A 19,788-nucleotide genomic window follows, 5' to 3' on the forward strand; every position below is an offset into this window, starting at 1 on the left:
TAAGAACTAGGCTGGTCCTAATTTATATATCAAAACAAATATATCAAAAAAAAGGGCTGAAGGATGAGACAGTGGGAAGATACAGAGGCACGTGGGCGGTGTGTCAACCAAAAGCATTTTACTCAGTGGAAAAATGTGGCATACAAATTTTTATGGCAGAAAAAAGTTTTAATTTCCACCTTTGGGTTATTTTAAGCGAGGCGAAACTTTGCGACTTTGACACTTCACCCGACATTTGTAGACTTTAACCTATGTCGGTAGTCAACTGTAAATCGATCAATCGAATCGATCCATAAAATCCATATAAAGCGGAGCAAAAAGTTGAGATATTGCGTCAAAGCGAAGCAACACTGCAAGCATTTTATGTAAATTTGGAATTTCAGGAGCGTATCTATATATTCTTATGACATGAACAGCGCGCTTAAGGTAGGTAGCTGTGGAAAAGCTATGACGTGTGGCTAAGTATGGTGTTGCAAGCGACAGTGAAGCAGCACCTCAGCGGGTTAGGGGATCAAAATATACCCGCGGTGGGTATGCCTGTCGTAAGAGGCGACTAAAATACCAGACTCAAGGGGCTGGGTAGCGCAACCCTTCAGGTTGCCAGCGCAATATATAGCTTCTCCAAACCCAATTGTCAACCTCACCTATCCGCGGCGAATCCTGTTTCACTAACAGAAGGGCTCTGGCGACCCCAAGATCCTCATGGAACTTGGGGTGGAGAGGGAGGGAATGGCCTGAAGGTTTAATGTGGCCACATAAATCGTTCCCGAGAAGGTCGGGCTAGCACCTTAATGGTGCTGTGGTACCGGAGCGTACCGGATCTGTATCCGGCAAAGGACCATCACATCGACAACACTCCCCAAAGCCTTCGGGGAGCAACCTTATCGCTACAACAACAACAACAACAGTGAAGCAGCATGGCGTAACCCTTAAAGCCCAACACATCGTCATGGTTATGGTCCCAATCCATAGAAAACGCAACGCGTATGATGATGATATTGGTGTTAGTGCCCCTAAACAATTCGACGAGTCTTTTTGTCGCCACAGGAAGAAAACGAGTGTGGGAATATCATCTAGGTTCACCTTAAATTGGAGACCTCAATCCAAAAGAGACGTGAAACTTAATCCCTTCGCTTGCATGTGCCAACAATGAAAAAGTGTTACGAAGGATTTGAACATAAACTTCGACTTCGTCGACGCCACAAACAACGCTGCTGACTCTACTTTTTACTCAAAACGACTTTTTAATACTGATGAAATTTGGGACGGTTTTCGTACGTGGCGTAAAATAAATTCTGCCAACACCAAAGAGGATAAATACAATAAGAGCCGTCACTCGTTATTTTTTTGGCATTTACTCGATGTATACTGAGAGGTAGTCGCTACTTTTTTTTTGGGCGAGATGTTTATAAACGTCTTCCAAAAATCACAGTTGCACAAGGGGACTACACGGCATGGATAAATGCGAGACAATTAAAAATGTCCCTCTCAGAAAACATTCGGCATCATTTTTTTCAATTTCCAGCTAGATACTCGCCACAAAATAACGAGTGACGGCTCTTATTGTATTTATCCTCTTTGCCAACACCAAAAAAAATGAAAAGCTGTTAACTGCATATATTTTCAATTGAGATGTCGCTTTGTAGCGGAAGTCATTTATGTAATCCGGCCTGGTATTTTCACTCAAAGAACGACAGCACTGGCAGCCCTTGCAAGTACAATACGCATAAATATTTTCGAGCCAAAAACAGCTGTAAACGGTTTAATGGGCAGCTGCTGAGAAAATTGTCTTGAGTGGATAAATAAATGGTGTTGCTGTCGCTTGAGCTAAACATTTTTTATATACCGTTGTTTATTTAGTAACGAATTTATATGAAAAAATATTTAGTTTTTTGTATTAACTACTAAGTACCTACATCGCTGATTTTGATAATGAATTATGGGGATATCGAATAGACGTGTTAAAATATTAAAGTGAATGAGAACAAAAGGCTGATTGCACACGTGTAAAAATTGTAGGGCAAAATTAATGTACAAACTAGCAAACCTATGTATGTAAATTAAGCTAAATAACAAAGTGAATATTGCATTTAGCGGTAAGTAACTTGCCGATTAGATCTGCTTGGCAAAAAAAGCAATGCAAGTACTTAATTAATTATCTTAATTAGCTAGCTATGTTGGTAACTTTGTGTGCTGTGATAGTTATTGGCTTACGTTTTTATATCAAGTTCGATCATATATCGACAAGGGCTGCCCAGCGAAATCACTGGATTACTTTCACGAACGAAGTTTGTGTTGGGTAAAATCAATTAGATGCAGCTGAATGTACCATACATGTATGTATGTATGTGGTACGGCTGGTACCTATGCAAACTTTCCTTCCTTTTAAAACGGTTTTATTTAGCTTGACTTGACAGTCCGCATGGCCGTATGCACGGCCGTTGTGAACGAATTTTGTACTTGAAATTTAAGTAACTTCCCGATAAGCTACAATCTTGAAACTTGGAATATAGTTCCGAACCCGATGACAATGCAATAGTAAGAAAAAAATCGAGAAAGGATCGAGATATTCACAAAAATCGTATTTGTGGTCCGATTTGGCTCATATATGGAACGCGTAATACATACAGGAATAAAAAGCGATCTATGAAAAAAATCACCGCTAGGTGGCGCAAGGATCGAGATATTCACAAAAATCTTATTTGTGGTCCGATATGGCTCATATTTGGAACACATATAAATACATGCAAGAATTGAGAGCGACCTATGAAAAAAATCGCCGCTAGGTGGCGCAAAGATCGAGATATTCAAAAAAAATCGTATTTGTGGTCCGATTTGGTCAATATTTGGAGAACATAATACATACAAGAATAGTTTGCAGGTACCTACGCAAACTTTCCTTCTTTTTTAAACGGTTTTATTTAGCTTGACCTGACAGGCCGCACGGCCGTATGCACGGCCGTTGTGAACGAATTTTGTAATTGAAATTTAAGTAACTTCCCCATAAGCTACAAGGTTGAAACTTGGAATATAGTTCAGAACCCGATGACAATGCAATAATAAGAAAAAAATCGCCGCTAGGTGGCGCAAGGATCGAGATATTCAAAAAAATCGTATTTACGGTCTGATTTGCTCATATTTGGAACACATAATACATACAAGAATAGAAAGCGACCTATGAAAATAATCGCATTTCGTTAGTTTTTTGAAATATAGTTTACACTCTCATACCAGTACTGAAGCCGCATTAGGAGGGAGTGCGGCAAAAATTGAAAATAAAATACAAGAAAAAATATACGAAAATAAAGTGGTGTCATATAGGTATTAGGTAGGTCCTAGCTACTAGTCATCACACTCCTCATCAATCTAGGTCGTTGATCAGACAAACAAAAGCGTTGGACGTGTCAAATTTCTATTGATAGTCATATATAAGACCAGCTGAACCTTAATCACACATGTGATTAATGAACGCCTCACATTTTTAAAAATTTCACGCGCCCAACGCTTTTATTTAATTGTCTGATGAACGTCCCACATAGGTAGATTTTAGACATTTAGGCGGCCATAATTGAATTTCTGAAAGTTGCCACAATTACAAAAAAAGAACACTCCCACAGCTTAAGAGTAGACAGGGGAACAATAATTCTACCCTTCCCATCCATCGCATACCTGGCGTTAGCTGTCAACACGGTTGCTACACCATGTTTTCATTTGGGACCAAAATTCATCGAAAAAAAGGACCAAATCTCAGAAAAAAGGACCAATTTTTTGTTTTATTTGATTGAGATACAAGCAATTCACAAAAGTGTCGTAGTCGTTGTTAAATATAAAATTTCAGGATGTTTCCATGGTTTCCTATACAAAATTTTAATAAACTTAGCGAATAGGAGACTTAATTCAAACTGCACAAACAAAAACACTACTTTTAGGTATTATATTTTCAAATTTCTAGGATAAGTCTATGCCTACGTTTCGAATGTTGTTTTGCTGACAAAGCTCTTAGTTCCAGAATTATGTTGTTAATTGGAAAGAAATAAAATATATAGCGCAGTAAGGTTTTAGTAAGAAAAGGCACACAAATTTGCGTTTTAGTGTAGCCGAACTATGAGCAAACTCAGCAAGCAATAAATGATACTTTTTCCCCTGAATGTTTTCCACAATACAGTCAAAGAGATGGTTGGTGTCATGTGGGGACACGTTGCAAGCAGGACATATGTTTTGTATGTCGGGGTTGATTCTGGATAGGTAAGAGTTTAACTGTTATTTTTCAACTGAACCTCACAAAGCAACTACAAATGCCTTCACGTAGACGAGTTATGTTGTTGTAGCGATAAGGTTTCTCCCCGAATGCTTTGGGGAGTGTTATCGATGTGATGGTCTTTTGCCGGATATAGATCCGGTACGCTCTGGTAACACAGCACCATTAAGGTGCTGGCCCGACCATCTCGGGAACGATTTATATGGCCACATTAAACCTTCAGGTCATCCCGCCCTCCCCACTCCCTCGATCCATGAGGAGCTTGGGGTCCCCATAACCTCGGCTGCTAATGAAACAGGATTCGCCACGGATAGGTGAGGTTGACAATTGGGTTTGGAGAAGCTATGTATTGCGCTGGCAACCTGAAAGGGCTGCGCTACACAAACCCCTTGAATCTGGTATTTTAGTCGCCTCTTACGACAGGCATACCTACCGCGGGTATATTCTGCCCCCTAACCCGCTGGGGGTCTCCGAAGGCCTTGCGGAGTGTTATCCAGCTGATGGTCCTTTGCCGGATGCAGATCCGGTACATTTCGGTATCAAGCCCGACCATCTCGGGAACGATTTGTTATGACCACATGCGACCTTCTATGCCATCCCGCCCTCCCACCCCCTAGATCCATGAGGAGTTCGGGGTCCCCAGAGCCTCGGCTGTTAATGAAGCAGGATTCGCCACGGATAGGTGAGGTTGACAATTGGGTTTGGAGAAGCTATGTATTGCGTTGGCAACCTGAAAGGGCTGCGCTACACAAACCCCTTGAATCTGGTATTTTAGTCGCCTCTTACGACAGGCATACCTACCGCGGGTATATTCTGCCCCCTAACCCGCTGGGGGTCTCCGAAGGCCTTGGGGAGTGTTATCCAGCTGATGGTCCTTTGCCGGATGCAGATCCGGTGCGTTTCGGTATCAAGCCCGACCATCTCGGGAACGATTTGTTATGACCACATGCGACCTTCTATGCCATCACGCCCTCCCACCCCCTAGATCCATGAGGAGTTCGGGGTCCCCAGAGCCTCGGCTGTTAATGAAACAGGATTCGCCACGGATAGGTGAGGTTGACAATTGGATTTGGAGAAGCTATGTATTGCGCTGGCAACCTGAAAGGGCTGCGCTACACAAACCCCTTGAATCCGGTATTTTAGTCGCCTCTTACGACAGGCATACCTACCGCGGGTATATTCTAATCCGCTGGGGGAGTAGACGAGTTATCTTGTAGCTTTGTTTAAATCGGTTCAACTAATGTTTATGTAAGACAAATACTGCTACGGTCGCTCGTGCTGTTGTTTGCATTTAGATCTGATGCACCCTGGCTATGATACCAATCAGCTCTCACTGTCATTGAGTAGCATAAAAAAGCTAGAAGAGATGACACCGGAAGATGAAAGTGGTCGAATCATACAATTCACACGTCAGTTCGTCTAATATATGGAACCCACTGGATTCATATACGCATTGATAAACTGTCATCAGGATCATCTTTAATAGGTGCTTAGCAGCTCAGACGATAATGTGGGGAGTTACTCCATACCTCCTTACTACTTATACCTCCTTTGCGATAATTGAAAGTACTAAGGAAGATCAAGTCTTCCTCCATCAGCCTTTCCTTACTCAGTAAGTGACTTTTCCTTCTTCTGTTTTCCAATATGGGTGTTGAAGGCTGCCAAAGCCTTTGTGCTTTTATTCATTGTACTAAGTTTATATCTACGTAAAGCCCTCGATACACGTCATGCCATAATCCATTGGCAGCGTCCACGAACGGATACGATTAAAGACTTATAGTGATTTTTGTTAATCGAAAGGAAACTTAAATTTTTCTACTCTGTACAAAGTAGCAATCATTACAATTACGACGAACTCGAAGCTAAGCCCTTTATATTTCCTGCCCTCAATTTATAGTAACTCAATCGAAGCTAATGACAAAAAAATGTTGGGTAAAAAGGAAACACCTGACATATAAACAATGACATATGTATGCAGAATTTTTTTATTTTTATTTTAGCGATAAGGAGGTTACCACCCAATTGGTTATGGGAGTTTTATCGAAGTTGATTGAACTTTGCCGGATATAGCAACTTTACGATACTAGCATCTTTAAGATAATAGTCTAGGTGATCCAACCTCTTCTTCCGTGTGGAACTTGGAGTCGCCAGAGCCTCACCTGCGAGATAAATAAGATTTGCAACCCGTAGGTGTTGCTGCAAATTGGGTTGAAGAAGTTTTGAATTGCACTCGCAGCCCCTTAAAAGGATTGCGCCAGTTACAAGAGTTTCTACATTATTGCGGTTTCTGAAGCAGATGCCCTTGAATGCGTTATATTCGACCCCCCTTAAGAAAACTAACTTTCTAGAACGATATATTTTTCTTCTACATATATTAAATACCTCACTCATCAATTTTGAGGTAACCAACAAATATTTGATACTGAAACTCATAATTGTTTAGTTCCCCAATTTTATAGCTTTCCGCAAGCAACTAGTTTACTTCACTCTTTCTGCAAGGCACTAGTATGAAGAAGCTCATCAATCCATAAAAATTCTTCATGCCATGCCCATATTTATGTTTACATCATTTCATTTTGATTTGACTGTATTTGAAGGTAAAAAAAAAAAAAATATGCAAGAATTAAGAGGTCAACGACTTTGTTTTGTAGTTGACTGAGCAATAAAGAAAATAGAGATTCGTCAAGCCAATTGGTGTGAATTTCTTTGCGTTCATTTCTGTTTGTAAATCTTATAACTTTAAACGAGCAATTCTTGTATATTTATATAGCCGAACGATCTCGGGAACGGCTCAACCGATTTAAATGAAATTTGGCACATAGATAATGTATCACCTTCTAAGACTTTCTACCTAGGTGTTGCCACTCAGAATGTTTCACAAGGTTACCACATATTCGAAATTTAAAAAAAATTGCATGAGATATGCCGATATGGATATCAAACGAAAGGTATTTCGCTCCGCCTTACAATAGGACATTTTTGAGTAGGATTGCCATTTAGTGTTGCCACCTATTCGAAATTAAAAAAAATTGCATGAGATATGCCGATATGGGTATCAAACGAAAGGTATTTCACTCCGCATTACAATGGGGACATTTTTCAGTAGGCTTGCCATTTAGGGTTGCCACCCATTCGAAATAAAAAAAAAAATTGTATGAGATATGCCGATATGGGTATCAAACGAAAGGTATTTCACTCCGTATTACAATAGGGACATTTCTGAGTAGGGTTGCCATTTAGGGTTGGGGTAGTTAGACGAAATAGTACTCTACTTACTCATATTCTATTAAAGCTTTAAATGAGAACATTTAAGTTAAAAATCTTCGTAAATATCTTACACATGATTCCACTTAATTTTCTTAATTTCACACACGCTAATAAAATTGAAACGCAATATCAAGGCACAGTGGCAAATTCTAGCAAAATATATTTAAATGCATATTTTTGGCAAATATGAAATTAATAATTCCAATTTCTCACAGATTACTATTAGAAATATTTCTCACAGTAGCAAAAAGATATCTCACCAAGATATCTCGCCGGTGTTAAGCTCATGAATTCTTAAATTTTCTACCGTTGAACACTAGAGGCATATGTTCAATTTGAAAACGACATCTAACTAAGTAAGTTGGCATTTAATTAAACTAACTGACAGTTGTCACTCGTGAAATTTACAAGTTTTTGGAATGTAATAAAATTGTGAGACTTTCATAGTTTCTAACTAAAAAAAATGTTTGAAATTAATAATTCGGCGCATGAAGATACTCGACCTTAATAACTTAGTTCTCGATTTCACTAATTGTCATAACAATTCCTTATACTATAGGCTGGAATTACGGATATTTGCGAGGTTTTTCATTCCAGTTCATTTTGCGGTTAGTGTTTGATATGTTTTTGAAATCTATTTTTAGGGAAATCAAATTTTGGTAAATAAAAATATATAATATATGTACATATAAAAAAAGTAGAGTTTGATTAATGATGACAATTAGAACAAAGTATGTTATGCGGCATACTCGAAGATTGCCGAGCAATGCTCGGTCGTCCAGGTACTATTATTGATGGGCCATCAGAAACTATAATGACTATGCGACTACGTTGGGGTTATTATGGAATATTCCCTAGGAATGAGATTATCAGATTTTTAAACTTGGGACAGGTTTTAATTCAGTCTACTTTTCCTTACGATCAGGCTGTGCCTCCAACATTTGGATGAGAGAGATCGCTAAAGAATGAACAAGTCATCAGAATATAAATTTAAAGCCGCAGCTTTCCGAACATTGTTCACAACAAGAAAAACTTGGATTGTGCATTGAAATGTGGCGAAAAAGGCAATGGAAAGTAAGGAATAATACAATCTCACATTTCGGAAACTTTTGGATGTACCTTCGTTGCGCAGGCAGAGTTAAAATAAAAAAACGATAACACTTCGATAACAAATTGATAAAACTCCCTTAACCCATCTATAAGAAATTGATAAAATGTTGACAAAAACCGATAACACTTCGATTACAAGCTGATAATATATCAACGACTCGTCAATATCGGTTGTTACCGATAACAAGCCAACAAAGCTCTTCTAAAACAGTCCTGAAATGATATAAAAAATAGCACTACAATTAGTACGACAGGGTTCCCAAAATAGTTTCGAAATGGTGCAGAAATATATCTGAGACAACCTCGCAAATATCCGAACTGGTTGCGAAGTAGTGCCTAAATAGTTATGGAAAGGTTAGGAATTTGTTAGACAATCGTACCAAAGTCATTTAAAAAGATCCAAAACTAATCCGAAAACCGTATGAAACTATTCCGAAAAGATCGCCAACTGATACCATAAACAGCATTATATCGGCACTCTGATGTTTGGGAATGTACCTAGCCTTTTGTAGCAATATAAGAGTATTACATATATGACTGATACCTTAAATTTTAATACTTCATCCTGCGAAGAAGACTCATACATAATATGTATATCACGCACCCGGGTGGAATTTTTATTTTTTGCAAAGCCTCTTCTCGCTGATTAGTAGAGGTGTTAATAAACCGAGTATAGAATTTGGTAGACAGATATGTAGATAGATAATTGTTGAGGATTGTACCAAAGAGGATAAATAAATAAGAGCCACCAGTCTGCAACGAGTGGCGAGTAACTCGCTGGAAATCAAAAAAATTGATGTCTAATGTTTTCTGTGAGGGACATTTTTAATTGTTTCGCATTTATCCACGCCGTGTAGGCACCTTATGCAAATGTGATTTTTGGAAAGATAATTAATTCATTAATTGAATACCGTCGGAAAAATGAACACAAAGGAACAAGTGCAGTATACGGACAATGCTGATATAAAAAAACGAAAAATTGAGATCGATAGGTATTAATAAAAGAAACATAACGATATATTTTTTTGTTGGGCAAACAACAACAAAAGTTATTAAAGGTCAAAGTTCATAATAAGCTTTTTTTTAAATCTAAATTACTTCTAAAGTATTGAACCGATATTTCCAATACCTTTCATTTGATGTATACCTTAAGTATATAACTGCAAAGAATAACCTGAAATAATATAATTTTTTAAAAAACATCAAAACTTTTAAAAGCTTAATTTTTTTTAAATTTTAATTGCGGTATTAAATATATGAAAATATAGTTTGGTAGATGGGAAATAATTTAAGCTTTCATTTAAAATTATATATAATATCCTTAGTCCCATCAATGCAATACCAACTGTCCTGTTCCTGGTATACCAAAACTTAATTTTGGGCAAATTAACAGTAATTCTGCGCAGAACACCTGGTATTTGTTTCCTTTATGTGCAGAACACCTTTCAGAGTTGGCGGCCTTCGGCCACCCTTATTTAAATAACCCTGGGCTACGCCAGCCAAGTTCGGGTGGTTGCCTGAACCGTGGCAACATGCCACGGTACGCACTCTTTTGCGCGTTTTTAGGTACAGCCTAAAAAAATTACCACAACCATGTTTTGAAAATGGCAATAAGGCCATACTGGCTTTATTTCTATTAGCAATTGGAAATAAGGCCATATGGCTTTATTTCTCAAACTGATTGGAAATAAAGCCGTGTGGCGTTATTGCGTATGGCTTTATTGCACCCCACCGTCATCCACAGTATTTCTGCGCAGAATACTTTCATACATACATAACCCCTTAAAAAATAAGTATTTATTTTGTAACTTACGTTTAACTCACGCCGACATATCGACCTCATAATCATCTTCATCTTCCTCCTCTACAAATCGTGGGTTGCATGGGTTGTAAAGGTTCCCAGCCATTTTAAAAAATGTTGTTAAAGGGTCAATATTAGTAGCCTTGCAATGCCGCAAAAAAATAAATTTTGCCAAATAGCCGCAAAAGAATTGCTTTTTGCGGTGGAATTGGGGCATAAAGACCTTGGCATACCTCCATAACCCCTCGATCGTATTTGTATGCTGGCCAGTTTCGGGGTCTTTAAAGTTGAGCGAGTGGTTCACTTTAAAATGTACATAACCCTCATCCTGTAAGCAATCATATGCCTATAAACGATATACATAAATGTATATTTATAAATGAATGAAATATATAATTATCAAATCAACGAACCTTCCAGAAATCGGACACAACTATGCTACCGGGTAAAATCCATTCTTTTATGATTTGCAGCAAATTATCTTTGTCCGTTTTCTCCACAGGTACCTTAAAACATCGGTTAGTTCCCCTCTCCACCCCACCGAATACCCATTGCCCTTCTACACGATGACCGCGGTGGTACTTCCGACGACCAAACTTACTTTCGTCGATTTCAACAATCACCCCGTCCCCGCCAATCTTAGTCTTATTTATGACCATACCATCAAACACCACCTCGCGACAAAAGCTGCTCCAATCGACCGCCGTATGTTTTGCTATCGTGAGCTCATCCATAATGAAATCGAGGGTAGTGTTTTTAATCCATAAATACGCGAAAGCTACCATTTTGAAAATGGGAAGCTTTGATTTATCGAAAAATGTATTCTTTCTTAACGAGACTTTAACGTTACATCTACGTTTGCCCTTGCCCTTCTTGAGAGCACAACACCTAAATAATTTTAAAAATTAACTTGTTACATACACATAATCACATTTTAGCATATATAAGCTAACCTCCAAGAGTAACCGTCACCGCTATCAGCATTTTCAATTAACTTGAGGACATGGCCTGCACTACACAAATACTCGCCCTCGCTGGGAATCAATCCCCACTCTTGCAGTGTATGCAGGGCTGACTCACTTATGGGACCACTTTCACAGCACTCAAATATTTGATAAATTTGCAACAACTTTATATTTGCCATAATAATTTACACTTGTATTTAACAGTTTAAATTAACACTTTTCAATAAATTGAAATAACGGTTATTTTCCAAACATCTGTTAAAGTCCAGCTAATCCTCCAACCAACCTTATAGAAATCAATAAAATCGATTAATGGCGCCCTACCATAACGTCATATCGAATACATTTATTTTAATAAAATTGTTGGTTAACGCTATAGAAAATTAATTTAAGCTTTAAATATCAACGTATTAACGAAATACACATACACATACATACATATGTATGTACAAATAAATATGCGTAATTTACTTAGTAAATATAGCACTTTTAAACATCGAATTTTTTAAGTATTTAACGGGATAGGAATACAAACAGCATACCAAATGAAAGGTAATTTTACCACCTATACAATGAAAAAAAAAATGTTGAAAATCGGTTCGATACTTAAAGAGAAATTTAGATTTAAAAAAATGCTTCATATGAATTTTGACCCTTAATAACTCCTGTTATTGTATTTGCCCACAAAAAAAATTGTGTAGTTATACTCACATTGACCATGTCTATCAATCCTATGCTTCTTTTTTTGATTTTGGAATTGTCCGTATACTGCACTTAAGCTCCAAAAACATTACGCAAAGTAACGAGTGACGTCTCTTATTATATTTATCCTCTTTGATTGTATTACAATTAATGGTATATTGTGCCCTCATATCCTTCACAGCATCACATCCAAGCCGACTTCCTTGCTGAAGCCTAGTAGTTACCTTGGCTTGAGTGTGGCAGTGTTATGGTCATGGCAGGCCCAAAAACTTAGCCCAATGTCTTGAGATTGCGCCACATTCCGAGAGATTTTTCTGCCGTCTCCGCTGACCGATCACAAAATCGGCAGATGTCATTCGATTGTATGCCCGATTTCTGCATATGGCTGTTGAGTTTGCAATGTGCTGTAAGAATAACTGTTAGAATTCTTAGGTTATTTTGCGAAAGACCTATGATTGCCCTATAGCTATTTGTATTGTAACCCCTTACCAGTAACGTAGACTGTCTTAAACAGCGCATTGCGCCAGTACTCTTCTCTCTTTTCCCTCTCTTCAAACTATAAATGCCCCTAACTTTCTGTGGGCCAACAGACAGATGCGGCTCAGGACCAATGGGTCGTGCATTCGCTGCCTCTCTCGCTGGGACGCAGGTCAGCAGTACTAAGTTGTGTGTTCCTAGTCGGTTTAGCTTTGCCCGCTGGCTTATGGCGTATATTTCCGCTTGAACGACTCCAGCTCCAATCCTCTCTGGTGTTTTCTAACTATCTGTGTACCATACAATCTTGTGTAGGCGTTGGGTGCTTTCTAGTCTGGCTGCGTTACATGTAATCTTGCCTCCCAAATTCACTCTATATCTTTTCTGAAACACTACCTGCCTGAGAATATCATCTCTCGGGAGTTGAGATATTGCGATCTTTTCTCTTAGCTTCTCCATGTTCAGGGATGAGAAAACATTTTCTTTACCCAAGCCGTCCTTTGCAATATTTATTAGGGTTCGCTTCGCTGACTGCTCTATGTATAGCGGAGTTAGGTTGAGGTAAGCCTCTACAGCTGTTGTGAAGACATGTGCGCATAGCCCCACAAATGTTTTACTTAGATTTCATATTCTAGTGCTACACCATCTATTGTTATTATTCTTAGGGCTGGTAGGACTTTTCTTCTGTTGTAAGCGATGATTGCCGTCCTTGATGGGTTGTTGTTAAGCCCTACACACTACAGTTTGGTAGGTACTGAATTGGAAAGCCCAGAGGTACACATAACTTTGCAATTTCAGATTTTTGAGTTAGCTTTATATTCAGGTGAGTGATATAATGCCGACAATCTGTTCCAAATAGCCACGTAATGTTCACAAACTCATTTAACAGATTTCAGAAATAAGTAGCATAAATAAAGGCCCGAAATAGTTTTATAATTTTGTCACAGCTAAGCTAGAATTTTTGCCCAGAATACCTGCACAACGAAAGTACAAAACGCCATCGAAACGTTTCCGAATTATGCGATAGTATATTCTCTTCACTTCAATGTACAAAACAATATTCAACACGCAAAAATATTTTAGCGAATTTTGGGAAATTCCTGATAAATATTCACCTTTTGCTAACGTTCGAATCGCTAAACTGTCAGTATGGCAAAATCTTCTTTATTTAGACTACTTTGGGTGTAGTACCATTATACTTCACTAATAACGTGTTTAAATCAATATGATTACTGATTCCTCAGCTTGCGTTGCTTTTATATTCTCGGTTACCTCGTTCGCCCATTTCTCCTTAGGTCTATACGTTTCACGAGCATGCCTTCTAGAACAGTTGTATCTCATACTTGGTTATTTAGATTTATACATGTATATCTGTAGTTTATGCTTTTCTTCTAGCCATATGCATGTGTATGTGTGAGTAACAACTTCTGCTCTTAGCTGCGAGCTACATATATGTACATATGTCAAATAGTCTCTCTGCTTCAAGCTGCTGGTTATGTGTATGGAATATTCTTCGTTGCCTTGTACATAAGTGGGGCTGCTTGCTTTAATGTGTATATGTACATAAGTGTGGCTGCTTGCTGGTTTTGTTGTTGTGATTATTTGCTAAGTAAGTACTAACAACTTTTAAGTTTTTTTTCCATGAATTGTATTCTTGTACACTCTGATTTTGAGCGCCGAAAACTTGACCTCCTTCATACCCAGAAATCTTTTTTCATTAATTCATACATGGGATTGATTAAACTCTTATCAAGTGCTGTTTACTGGACATGCTTTTGCCAAGTTCCCTAAAATAATAACAAGTATGCAGATCAAAACGCAGCATAGATATTATTGGAAGTTAAATTAAAAAAAAAAAACCAATTGAAAAATACGATAAAATAAATTAAAGAAAAAAAATATATTCAATAAAAAACCTATCCCTATCTCTTCGCTCGCTTAGTGCAGTGATAAAAGGGAAGTTTCAGTTCCTTCTAAAGCATAGACGTATGTATGTACTTTAGGGTGGGTCGATTTGTATGGACGAAAGTTAACCGATATCGCGCCATTGATTTTTCGATAGGATTTGGACTCAGGAGAAAAAGCTCCACTATGCATACCCAAAAAAATAATTTTCGAGCGTGCGAAATTTAATTTTCTTGCCTTTTTTCGACTTTGATTTTTAAGGTTTTTTTCATGACCTAATTTGCATATGTATACACTGTCCGACCCAAAAATGTCCGCTAAAAACGTTGTCGATAACAGTTTTTTGAAGAAAAAAAAATTTTTTTTTGGGTCGGAAAGGGTATACATGAAAATTTTACAATCAAATGAAAATGTTATTTTTTTGGGTATGCGTAGTGAAACTTTTTTTCCTGAGCCCAAATCCTATCGAAAAACCGATGGCGCGATATCGGTTAATAAATCGACCCATTCTAATGTACATATCTCAGAAAAGAATGATACCAATTATTTTATTTTTTAACTCAAGGTAAATGGATTTACAAATTATATTTTTTAATTAAATGCTCGTACGTCACATGATTAAGTATATCTGACTCTTGCATCTTTCTTTGGGTTTTTTTATATACGGAAATCCAGAGTGGCATCTACGAACTTTAAGAAAGCGATATCAATGTGATGCTGCGCCACTATTTTTCAGCCAGAAATCCATGCAATAGAAGTTTGCGGTAGAGAATGCCTATGAAGAGGTTTATCCTCAGACAGCCAGCCCGCCTTACATTCCTTGCAGTCTTACACAGTAACTTCTAAGCTAGTGAATGAATGCAGTCCTAAATGATATGAGAAGGCAAAAATGAAGTTTTGTTAGGATGGAAATCAAGGCATTTTAGCAGACTTTTATGGTCCAGAGCTGTTCTGTGGACTTACAAAGGCAGACACTACGGAAACCATAAGTAACTGGGAAACAAAGCAGTTCAGACGACACTGGTTTGAATTCCCAGGGCAAAGGCAGGCCAAATTGCTTATACTCCCAGCAACGAGAGTTTCAGCCAAACTCATTTATCTAAGCAGAGAGGGCCTATGGACTCTAACACTGTAGTCTACGATGTCACCTAAGTATAAAATCCATCCGATACATACATCTGTCGATTTTGTAAGTTGAAGGTTGAAACACCGGTTTACATTCTCTGCGAATGCATGGCTCTGACAGGGCAGAGACACTTTCATCTTGATGGCGAGACTCTTAATCCCTTCATGATATGGAGTAAAAAGCCTGAAGAGGTACTTATAAAATTTAAAAGTCTTCACATACAGTAGCAGGCTGAGAGGTCAAGCACAATAGATGTGACAGTGCATCCGAGCCTATAATAATAATAATACCAGCCGAGCTGCTCAAGCGTGGAGGTTAAGTTTTGGAAAAAAATATAAATGAACTCTTTTGCAAAATATAAGCTGACTAACTAATGCTTCCAAATTGGCATTAAAGTTTGCTCTGCCCAATACTTGAGAAAAGTAATCACGAAAACAGCGCTGATGGTCGTAAATTCATTGAGCGGCCGCCGTGGTGTGATCGTAGCGTGCTCCACCTACCACACCGAGTGTATCAAGTCCCGGGCAAAGCAGCTTCAATCATTTTTGGAAAAAAGTTATTTCAAATAGAAACAAGTTTTTCTAAGCGGGGTCGTCTATCGGTAGTGGTTTGGCAAACTCTCAGGGTCTTTTTGTCACAAATCGGCATAAAGCGTGTAGGTGATATCCAGTCAATTAGTAGGAAAAATTGAAATGAGCATGATGCACACTGGAAGAGAAAGAAGCTCGGTCTAAAGCACCTCGGAGGTAAACCGCGCCAAGTACTTTCTTACTTACATTGAGCTTATATCGCATAAAAGGTAATATCAAGCGTATAGTGTGAAGGACTATAATGCCTGATTCAGTTCTTAAATAGTTTATGTTTTGAAGGGCCTCACGGTATGCTGTGCCCTTACTCGTCTGGTATATTTAGGCGCATAAAACCATGTTCCGATGAATCCGTTTAATTTGAATAATAACTTTCGCTTCCTTAATTGCACCAGTTATCGTTACATGAACTCGGCCTGATTCACCCTGGCTGATATGTACCAATAAAAAAAGAAACTAGATACTTCAAATGAAGAGCAAAAAAAAACTTTTTTTGGACATAAATAGAGGAAAAATATTATTTCTTATTTATCTACATAAACCAATCATACCTACATATATTGAAAATAGTACTTAAGGAAAATGAAAAAGTAAATTAACTCATTTATTATTTCAAAATATTTGCCATAAGCTGAAGAGGCGTTTTCAAAGATCCTTTTCTCCCCCAGCGGGTTAGGGGGTCAGAATGTACCCGCGGTAGGTATGCCTGTCGTAAGAGGCGACTAAAATACCAGATTCAAGGGGTTGTGTAGCGCAACCCTTTCAGGTTGCCAGCGCAATATATAGCTTCTCCAAACCCAATTGTCAACCTCACCTATCCGTGGCGAATCCAGTTTCATTAACAGCCGAGGCTCTGGCGACCCCGAACTCCTCATGGATTTAGAGGGTGGGAGGGCGGGATGGCCAAGAAGGTCGCATGTAAGATGGTCGGGTTTGGTACCGGAACGTACCGGATCTGCATCCGACAAAGGACCATCAACATCGATTACACTCCCCAAGGCCTTCGGGGAGTGTCCTTATCGCTACAAAAACAACAACAAAGGATCCTTTAACTACAATTAAAGACCAATATGGAGTAGGAATTTCGCGAACATTCGCATTGCGTAAACGCGAAACTTGCACTTTCATTACAAAAACCTAGGGCGCTCAATAAAATTGAACATGAGCAACATTGAACCAGGAAGACACGTTCTCGCGCGTCATGTGCCGCTTCTCCTTTTAGGTTGCGTTAGCATTGCGTTGCAGTTGACGAAGGAATCTTACGCTCCTCGGTACTTTGCATGAGAATTAATCGATGCAATTCGCAATTATGTGCCAAAAGCCGAAGTAAGAGCAAAGGTCGCTGATTTATAAAAAAAAGTTAATTACCGCTCGCTCAGTGGATTAAGTTAAACTACAATGAAGGTAACTTTGCCAGAAACCAATAATTTCGGGCTTTTTGAGAAGAGCTTAGTCGGTCTCTTATCGGCAAGCAACACCAACCAGATACTGTTTTACTATCGACTTATTATCAATAGCGAAATATTACTTACCATCGTGTAATCGGTTGGTTATTATTATTATTAGGGTTGGAAGAACTGCGACCTTTGTGTAGATCTATTTTGCATGACCTTTCAGGCTAATTTTGTATTTGGAGGCTTTTAGTGTATTTACCTCTTCTCTTCAGGCTTTTTACTCCACATCACGTGATGATTAAGAGTCACCACCTAGATGGGAGAGTCTCTGTCTTGCCAGAGCAATGTGAATCGGTTTGTTATCCGCCTCTTATCGCCGAGTCATCGGTTTCTTATTGGTTCCTTGTCGACTTGTTTCGGTATCTATTTCATAAAAAGCAATAACAATTCAATAAGTTTTGATAGAAAATCTTTAATCTGATTAAAAATCGATATTTTTCAATACCAAATCGATAGCTTTTCGATAACAAATCGAAATTTTTTCGACAACAGACCGTTAACTCGTCAATAACAAATAAACAACTTGCCTATAACATATTTATAAAACTGCGTTAATAAGTCGACAGAAAATCGATAACTTTTCGATGATAAGTCCATAACTCGTCGGTAAAAACGATAGTTCATCGATTGGTTGTCGTGAAACAATTTATAACAACTCGATAAAAATCGATAGTTGATCGATTACATACCGACGAAAAACCGAAAACTTGTCGAAATGAAATGCATAATACGCTCATAACTCATTGACAAAAAATTTTTAAAAATTGATAATACGCTAGCCGGTTTCGACTTCTAATCTTGCAATTCCTTGCCTTTCGTTTCCTTGCTTTACCCAGGCTCCCACGACCGTGACGATAATCACAAGCATCGCCTAATCCTCCACACCATCATCGATATTTTTTTCGTACTACTCTTTTTATTCCTCCACTTATCTTATTTCACCTTATTTTATACTTGTTATTGTAGCGTGTCTTCCCGACGGTTTTGGGGAGTGTTATCGATGTTGATAGTCCTTTGCCGGATATAGCTCCGGTACGTTCCGCAAGCGCCATTAACGTATTAGCCCGACCATCTCAATTTAATATGACCACATTGAAACTTTTAGACCATCCCGCCAACCAACCTCCCGAGTTACATGAGGAACTTGAAGTCGCAATAGCCTCGCCTGCTAAATATTTGTATGATAGATTCTATTTGCAACAGGATCTGCCTCGCTTAGGTGAGATTGACAATTTAGTTGCGGAAGTTATGAATTGCGCTTATCAACCTCTTGAATCTCTCCATTTACTCCTTATTATATACCTATTTTGTTTTGATGATTTTCCGACAGGGTGCATAAATGGTGTGTATTGGAACGATTTTCCGTCATCCCTTGTCAAATTTGGTTTCGAGAAAAACCGGGTTCATCAGTGTCGATTTTCGAGAATGAAAACAACCTTCTTATTTAATTTAATGCCATTTACTTCTTTGCTTTTGTAGTTTCACTTTCCTCTCATACATCATCGATTTGTGTTCCTGCCTTCGTTAATTTCAATTAACTGATTCGCTGTCTGATTTCCCTTATTGCAATTCTGCCACGTGCATTGTTCTGACGCTACACCAAAGACTGATCGAAGAATAAAGATGTTGCGGGGACGAAAAATAGTGTGAAGCAAGCTTCACAAAACCTCTAGTAGGTCACATTCACCATTTACCACAGCAGAGTTGGTTAAACTACCACTGTCTGTATTTGTTATTTAATAACACTGGACAACGAATTTCAACTTTTTCTCTTTACCAGAAACGCCGTTATGAAATTCGTATGTAAAACCACCCCCTGATTTCGAAAATCGAGTTCATTTTTGATTCTATGGTACCGTTTTTGCGATATTTGCAATTTACCGTTATTCGAAAAAACCAAAAAGATGGCTCCATTTAATTACGTAGTTTACAGCATCGGAAAGACGATAAAATTTGCTATAAATGCATCATACACTGTTTTTTACTAAACCAAATAGTTTTCGAGATATTAGCTTATCATTTCATATCTTTGTTTTTTTTTATGAAAAAATATGAAAAAATTACTTTTTGCGAAGACAGCATTCCAAAACCACCACCTTTTTTCCAAATATTTTTTATTTACATAAAGCTCTGTTAAAT

The 19,788-nt window shown here is 38.2% G+C and overlaps 1 protein-coding gene across 1 annotated transcript in view; it reads left to right on the plus strand.

The window, feature by feature from the left end:
• Window positions 1-1,801: 1,801 nt before the first annotated feature.
• Window positions 1,802-19,788, plus strand: part of LOC137253653 (sodium-independent sulfate anion transporter) — a 63,657-nt gene continuing 45,670 nt past the window's right edge. Inside the window, exon 1 of the mRNA XM_067790982.1 lies at window positions 1,802-2,096. The gene's annotated coding sequence lies outside the window, so the exon portion shown is untranslated. The remainder of the gene's footprint in view (window positions 2,097-19,788) is intronic.

The sequence above is a fragment of the Eurosta solidaginis genome, chromosome 5, assembly GCF_040869045.1.
Source record: "Eurosta solidaginis isolate ZX-2024a chromosome 5, ASM4086904v1, whole genome shotgun sequence".
NCBI classification, from domain to species: domain Eukaryota; kingdom Metazoa; phylum Arthropoda; class Insecta; order Diptera; family Tephritidae; genus Eurosta; species Eurosta solidaginis.